The 8563-nt window shown below is 32.2% G+C and overlaps 1 long non-coding RNA gene across 3 annotated transcripts; it reads left to right on the top strand.

Annotated features, from left to right (window-relative positions):
* The first annotated feature begins 5278 nt into the window (after positions 1-5278).
* LOC105766459 (uncharacterized) lies at positions 5279-7991 on the top strand. Of its 3 annotated transcripts, none has more exons than XR_001125250.2 (5): positions 5279-5790; positions 5915-6003; positions 6158-6282; positions 7077-7197; positions 7669-7991. It is a non-coding gene; the product is annotated as an uncharacterized LOC105766459 (long non-coding RNA). The 3 variants fall into 3 exon arrangements; XR_008196317.1 differs by lacking the exon at positions 7669-7991 and having other exon boundaries at positions 5279-5543; positions 5610-5790; positions 7077-7426; XR_008196316.1 differs by lacking the exon at positions 7669-7991 and having other exon boundaries at positions 5285-5790; positions 7077-7426.
* Positions 7992-8563: the final 572 nt, after the last annotated feature.

Raw genomic sequence — 8563 nt, 5'->3', positions numbered from 1 at the left:
ATGGACGTCCATGCACCTCCTTTTAGTGCCATCCATGCATTTCTTCAATTCAAAGCATGTTTGAATCATCACATTCCTTCACCCATGAACCGTACATGAACCGTACATACATACTTAAGTCTTAAGCTAAAGTATGTTCATCTTGAGTAATAAATTCGGCTGAAACATTCATGCACATGCATCAACATTAAATGGGTCTGTACAAGGCCCAATTTTAGGCCGGGCCCCAAAACCTACCCAATAACCCATTACACGCCCAAAACCCAAACCAACTAGACCTAACCCACCAGCCCAATAAGCCTAGCCCAGTAACCCATTTTCAAACAAAAAAAGAGAAACCCTAACCTTAGGTGCGTTGCACTTAGGGCCTTCTGGCCAACTGCCCTTCTGCCACCGTCGCGTGTTTGCCACCGTCGCTGTCATGTTGACCACTTGCACTGACACCTGCAGAGAAATGACAAGCAAAAAAATAGATAAAAAAACTTTGTAAAAGATGGCTATAAAAGCCATAGAAAGTATGAAATCGGGGTTCTTTTTTTGGACAAACATTTGGAGAAAGAAAAAAGAAAGAGATTTTTCGAAGTTTTTTTTTTAGATTCACTTTCTTTTCTATTCATTTTTTTATTTCTATTTTTTTTCATATACTAAATAATAGTTAATAAAATAACAAGAAAAGAAAAAACTTACCTGCGTCGAGTCGGAGGAGGAGAGGACGAGTGTTTTCTCCTCGTTTTTCAGGTTTAGGCTCATCTTTGACGAGATTCGGCCTTGAATTTGTGTCCTAGAGGCAACCGGCTTCAAAAAGGGACCAAAAAGGTACGATTTTGTGCCTTTGGCCGCCGCCCGTGGCGGAGCTACGACGGAGGCGCGCTGGAACCCTAGGCCGGACCATGGCCAGATTTGAGGCCTGAGAAAGAGAGAGCTCAAAAGCTTTCTATTTTTTTTTAAAGAAATGGGATGAAACTTTTTTTTTTTGTTTTTTTTAAGCATTTATACTAAGTATGAAACGACGCCATTTTGGACTTAAGCAACCATGGCCAAAACGATGCCGTTTTCGTCGAACTGACATTCAACCGTCATGACCGAGGATCTCATTGTTTTCGATTTGAGGGTTATTTGCGTAAGCGGTCCCTCCACTTTTACAACACAATGCAATTCGATCCTTTTTAATTTTTTTTTCATTTGGACCGTGGATTTTTCTTTTGTGTCGATTTGGTCTTTAGACCATGTGCTGTCCCTCGGTTAAAATGCTTCGTTTCAGGACTGGGGAATATTTCCCTGCAAGTCCCTTGCGCTTTGAGCTCGTTTCATTTCAGTCCCTTATAACCCTGTTTTATGTATTTGCAATTTAAAACCCCTAATCTTATTTTAAAATTCAATTTAGTCTTTCATGTTTTGTTTTGTTTTTATTTTTTATTTAATATTAATATGTTTGATGTTATTATTATTATCATTAATATTTTCGTATTTATTATTTTTTTAAATATATTGGTCTTATTATGTATTGATGTTATGATTTCTTGCTTATTTAAATCTTATTTTAAAACCTTGTTATATACATACATACACACAAATTTTTTATACTATACACACGTACGTACATTTTGTGTTTTACATATTTATATGTACATATGTTTTTCTATATTTTATAACTTCAAAATGTATATATATATATATATATATATATATATATGAATACATTTTATAATATATATATATATGTACATATTTTTAATTTTGTAAATATATATATGTATACACATATTCTTATATATATATTTTATATTTCATGATTTTTATATACATATATATGCTTATATAAATACATATTTTAATTCATATACATATATGTATATATACATACTTACCTACATTTTATATTTCCTAATTTTAAACATATATACATACATATATTCTTCTATTTTTACAATTTTATGTATATACACATACTTATATATTTTTATATTTTATAACTTATATACATATCTATATATATCTATATACATTTTTAAATTTTCATGAATATATATATAAATACACACTTATATATATATATATATTTTATTATATCTCATAATTTTATATATATATATGTGTACATACATATATATCTTTTTACATGTTTATAGTTTTATTCATTTTATTTATTTATTTACATTTTCATTATTATTTTAAAAGAATGTTTTAATTTTATTTGCTTATATACTTGTTATTTTGTATGTTATTGATTTGTCCTTTTATTTATCTTAATTTTGTTGTCTTGTTGCTCGTATTATTTTTACACCATCGTATTCATTATTGTTTTGCTAGGCATATCAACAATGTAATTTGTTTTCGCATACTTTTTATCACGACATCATGTTTCATTTTACTCAATATGTCAAAATTTATTCTAAATAAATGGCATTTCGTATTTTGAGATTCGAAAGGTCGTACCCTAACTTACGGGGTTTCGACTTTCTTGATAAATCCAAATATACGAATCTTTTCAAATAAGTTTTTACAAATCTCGAAAATTAACAAATGATTATGTTCTAGCTTACGGGACATGATTTCTTTTCTAAAACCGAGATAGTCGAACTCTTTTAAAATAAGAAAATTTTTGGCATTTATTTTTGTGTTGGGAATTTAAGACATTATGTCCTAACTTACGGGATGCAATTCTCTTTCTCGATTAACGTGAAGTATGCCCTTTTTTTTTCCAAATATTTTTTGCATTTCGATAAAGGATCGTATTTTAAATTTTTTAAAATTTTTCGATCTTCGACACTAAGACATTAATTAATCAACTAGGTACCAATTTTGGGCGCTACGAGAGTGCTAATCCTTCCTCGTATGTAACCGACTCCTGAACCCGTTTTTTTTTAATTTCGTGGACTAAAATAATTGTTTTAATAAAATCAAATTATTTATTAAAAGTAACCACTTTTCGAGGTGACCCGATCACACCTTATCAAAAAAGGATTGGTGGCGACCCCCATATTCGTTTTTTTTTAAATCCAAGTCGACTTCGTTTTCACAAAAAAATGGTGTCAACAGGTCCTACATGCATCCTTAAGAATTAAAAAAACTCCAAAGTTGGACGGTGGAAGTAAATGTGCATGGGAATGGCAACAAAAACAACTTCTAGAATACTTCACAAGGACGTCATTCAACCCCCAAATTGGATGGTGCATTTAAAGGGGCAACGTTTGACCGAAATGACATCCTTTCAAGTTGAACTGAACAACCTTTGTGTGCCAACGTCCCCAGATCCTTTTTATTAGCCATTAAACATTCCTAGGACATAATAATCACACAATAAACATGTATTAGGACGTCATTAATATACTAATTAGGCTGTAACAAAATTGGATAGAATTAATAGATAGCTTAGGACATATTTAAGATGCAATTAAACTAACTACATAAATTAACAACTAAATAAGTAAAAGCTAACACCAATAAAAACATGTTCTATCACTAAAAATAAACATGTTTTAGGACACATTAATGACGCCAAACACACTTAGGACATATTAAAATGCTTTAATAGTAGGACATGAAATAAATAAATCAAAAGCTGTGTAATTAACACAAATTAACATGCATCATTAGGTCTCAAAGTCCACATGCAAAAGTTGCATGATTTGAACATTTCATCTTGCATTTAGGTCCTTCGAGCTTGGCCCAATCTCAAAAACATGTTAATCGAATCATATGATGGAGCAACTTAGACTAACCCACTATCAATTAACAAGTAAAGTGACATTCAATTAAATAAATCACAAATCATTTTAGTTAATCACACAAATACATTGAATGAATGTCAATTGAACTTGTTTAAAGCATTTTAGGGTTATATTGGTTCAAAATAAAGTTAGGATTTGAATCTAAACTCATTAATCCAAATTCTACTAGCGGTCTTGAGACATAACCTCCACATCTCAAGTCATGATGAATTTTATTTTTGATTCGACGTTGAAGTGTCTTGGGCCATCCTGTCGACACAAATTCCCTATTTTAGACCTCTAGTTTCGATGCTTGGGTATCTCGAGACAAAGGGGTTCTTGTCTCAAGGCTTTAAATAGGGAAAATTTTTATTTAGTTTCAATGTTTTGTTGTCTTGAGACTTAGGTCATTATGTCTGAAGACTTGAGTCATGATGTCTTGAGACTTGCTTGGTAAGTTTCGAGACTTATACCTAAAAATGTACAATTTAGTCATTTTTATACTTTATGTCACAAGACGTGTCTAGTTGTCTCGAGACACTAATGCAGAAATGCCTAAAACAAGCATTTTAATGCATGGATTATGCAATCATTCCATACCTAACTTATAAAATGCATATGCATCTTTATAACATACTATAAATGAATATACACCTCACAGACAAGACACCCAATGCATAACCTTCCAACAAAGTTAAGAATGTGAAAGAACACTTATAAACATGCATATTAACTTACTAACTCAAGCATTCAAATTTATTACATAAAACTTAATAAATCCAATCAACCAAAACAACCAAATTAAACACTAAATTGCAAGACCCAAGTATATGTCAATAACTTTATATACACACAAAAGGTCACAAGCTAGATTCGAGCTGAGCTACTGAATCTTGGATACTTTACAACCTTAATCTATACAAAATCTTGTCCTAAACCTGTGCAAGGAAATAAGCATAATGATAGGTTGAGTATTGAATACTTAGTGGTGCTAACATAATTTGAATTTGATAAATAAACAATGCGACACCCTTACTCGACCCGATCATTGTGTCCGAATTTGGAGTGTCACAAATGAACTGGTTTAGACTAAACACAAATTTTTAAGCTTCATAAATTATACTAATTCAAAATTTCAGACTCAAAGATATTTAATTTATTATTATTTAAATTATAAGCCTCTGCAGGTACCCTTTTCTATGGGTATAACACTTAACTGATGGTGTTCCTTGATCTTACAAGGTTTGGCTTGTTCCCTCCTCAAGCATTCTTATTCACCCAACAAGTCCTGCAAACATAAGTCGAAATCCTGTAAGTTCGAAGAATTTAGTGAGTTTCCTTGCTAATATATATAACTTACCCCCTTCTTACTGGGTATTAACTTAAAAGAAAATAAAATATGCTACTCCCTGTTTTACTTACTCATTCGAGTTTTATCTGGAGTGATAGACTCCGGTTTGACTTCCATATTTTTGCACTGGCAGATTTATCGCTTAGTGATCATAACCTGGTTGAGTTTGCAACCAATCCACTACTTTGGCCATTTTTAGACATTTCATCATTCTTGCAGATACTTACTTTTCTTTGCACATATTACCTTATTTCCTTTTTCCACACATCCTTGATTATTAACAACCATTTAACTCATAATATCCAGGCGCATATACTGACGTTCCTCTCGTAAGGCCACTAGCGAAGGCCTACACCACACAAGCAGACTTAGTCTCATTTAAAATTTGGGTCCATTTGTTTCCGGAAAACATTTTCCAGATTTTACGGTGTTTATTTTGTTGGAAAGTGAATTCCTATAGGAAAACATTCTCGAAAACACAGGTAAATCATTTCAGCCTTTCCAGAAAACGTCTTACCGATTTCTAAAGTGTAAGACATTTTCCACAGCTCCTATCTTCACTCTCATCGCACACTGCTCATCTCTGTCCATCAGCCTCGGCCTCTCTTCCTCATCTCTGTTCGTTGGCCTTACCTCATCATCTCTGCCTTGTCTTCTCTGTCAGTCGACCGTCGTCCTTACCAAGTCTGTATTTTGAAGAAACCTTAAAAAATTAGCAGCCACAGTAAGGTATAATCTCAGTCTTCTTTTTATCAAGGTTACTTCATTCGAAATGGGTATGTTAAATTTTTAAGTGAATTTTTACTAAATTTCTTTCTTATTTATGCTCATGCTGGTTCCCTTCTAATGGCAGATTTGTCGAACATGTTGGTTCACCTCTTCTCGTTAGCTTGCTAAAAAATTACAGCCTCCTTTGTCACCTCATCTCGCGATTTATCGAAGGTTATTTCTACTCACATTCTTGATTGCAAGCTCTAGGATTTAATTGTTAGGGGTTTCTGCATATTTGTATTAGTTTTCTTCTGCTCGAGTTTGGTTTGTAGTGGATGTGTTGGTTTCTGCAAGTTTTTGAAGCTGGTTTTGGTTTATTGGATAGATTGTTTAGTGAGAGGGTTTCAATCGTGTAGCAGATTGGGTTCGGCTTCTTTGCTTGTAATAATATGGAGTTGCTTCCTTAGCTTGACTTCCATGTCCTGCTTGCTTTATGTGCTTTTAAGCAAGGTAATGTATTGTTTCCTTAAAATCTTGTGTTTTGCTTTTGTTTTGGGATAGCTGCTTGTTGATTTTATATGGCTTGTTGATTGGGGGGTTGAAAATGATTGCAATTTTCAAAATGAAGTTGAGATGATTGATTTATTTGGATTTTATGCTTGTCAACCTTGATCCATCTTTGAAATTTATTTGATAAGGTCATAGAATTAAGCTTGATTTTTTGATGCTGATTTGATGTGTCTATTAGGTTAGGTTCTTAGCAAAGAAGCTTGAATTTTAGCTTAATAAAAGTTTCATTTCTAGAATCTGATGGTTGTGTTGATTGGAAATCATACCTTGAAGTAAGATATATAAAAATGTATGATATATACATGTATGTAAGTATATATATTTATTAGAGATCCTTGAATATTATCCTCAGGCTGTTGTTCTTGAATATCCGGCCTTATTTCTTTTGTCATAAACTATTATGCATATCTCGAATGAGCCATCGCTTGCACCACAAAATGACCTCAGGGAAGTTAAAAATCTTCTTTTCGACCCTACAAGTTATGTTATTCTGGTTGATAGCATTTTCTTTGATGACCGGACATGAAATTCAAGGAGCAAAAAGTTACCAAGAGGTTGTTAATTGTGGATATTTTCCATATGTTCGGGTAAATATGTAATGTTTAGGTTTTTCTAAACTTAGGTGGATTTATGCTATCCCGTTCCAACTTTATTCCACTTTATGGCATCGATCTTATTAGTGCACAATGAGAAATTTTAGAACGATGCTGACAGTCCGGTCTCGTTTGTTTCAGGGAGCTGCTGTTTAGTACTTGGGTTACACACCTGGCCTCTTTATTGTAGGACTGCTCGGCATTTTGGTATTATGGATGTATACTAACTTTTGGATAATAGGAACACTATTTATAGTTGGAGGTATGGCTTGTTTTTTGCTCTATTGAGTGAAATTTTCCTGTCGGTAATACGACGTTCGTACTTTTTTCTTATTTTATTTTCATATCCACATGACACATGGATAGCTCTATCTATGGTTTCGGTGACATCTGCAACTATAGCTAATAATATGTTTTCTGTTTGAGAAATAGTTTATTTTCACAAAATTATCCACCTTAAGCTGTATGAAAATGGATTATGGCTTTCTTTTTATCGAGCTTGTTCATGAATGATGATTCTGAGGATTTTCGGTGACCAACCAAAGCTCTCACCTGGCCTTTAATGTATGCAAAAGAGGACTACTTTATGTAATCCATATACTGTCATCTAATGTCTGGCTAGCATGTGAATTTACTTTATGTTCTCAATGCTAAACGGGGTATGAATTGTATCTCATTTTGGAAGATTATTTATGCTTACACTTGTTTGATGGAGTTATATGTATCTGCACAGGTTATTTGTTCTCCTTAAGCCATGCGAGATTGATAGTCTTAATAGCGACTGCGTACTCTGTGAAAGTTCGAGTTGGGTGGATTGGTGTTTTTCTATCAATAAACTTGACTATTCAATTTTTTGAAAAGAATCTAACCATGCCTCATGAATATCCATAAGCTCTAGTGACATTGCATAGGGGTTATTTTTATTGATGAATATTTTTTTGAAATGTTTTGTAGGATGTTTATCTACTAGGAAATGTATTTGTTGATGAATTTTCAGACTATGAAATCTGAAGAAAGAAAGACCTTATTTAATTTTTATAGAGGGACCAAAACTGAGTTATAAAATTTTGCAAACGTTATAATATAATTTTATTATTGTACTACTTTTATAGCTTTCAAAAGAAAGAATAATTATTTTTTTTCTATTTTTTGGGGGAGGCAAAAATACTTGACAGCCTCTGCCGCCACCTCTGTTTTTATGTATCTAACTTTTTAATAAAAAAATATGTCAATTCCATTGGGTTCCATTTTGATATCTAATATATGCCCAAGAATATGCAATCTTTAATTAAAAACTATTTTGATTACGTGATACCGAAAATAATTAAAATAATATATTTAAAAACTAATATTGATATGATTAATATTTTAACGAACTAACCGTTGAATTCATCAATATACTTGTACTTGTCATGCATGTAAACTTTTAAATCGATCTAAAATATTGTATATATTTATATTTATTGAAGTATTGGTACAAAGAAAGTAGCTTAATTTCTCAAAAAATTATTAATGCAATTATAATTAGCTTGATATGTATGTGTGCACTTTAGTCATGGTAACTTTTAGTCACATATTTGATCTTATGAAAATCTTACATCTTTTTTGTAGTGATCAAATATTTGTGT

This window comes from Gossypium raimondii, chromosome 5, assembly GCF_025698545.1.
Source record: "Gossypium raimondii isolate GPD5lz chromosome 5, ASM2569854v1, whole genome shotgun sequence".
Taxonomy (NCBI): Eukaryota; Viridiplantae; Streptophyta; class Magnoliopsida; order Malvales; family Malvaceae; genus Gossypium; species Gossypium raimondii.
The sequence above is the reverse complement of the archived record's forward strand: the minus strand, read 5'-3'. Positions and strand labels throughout refer to the sequence as shown.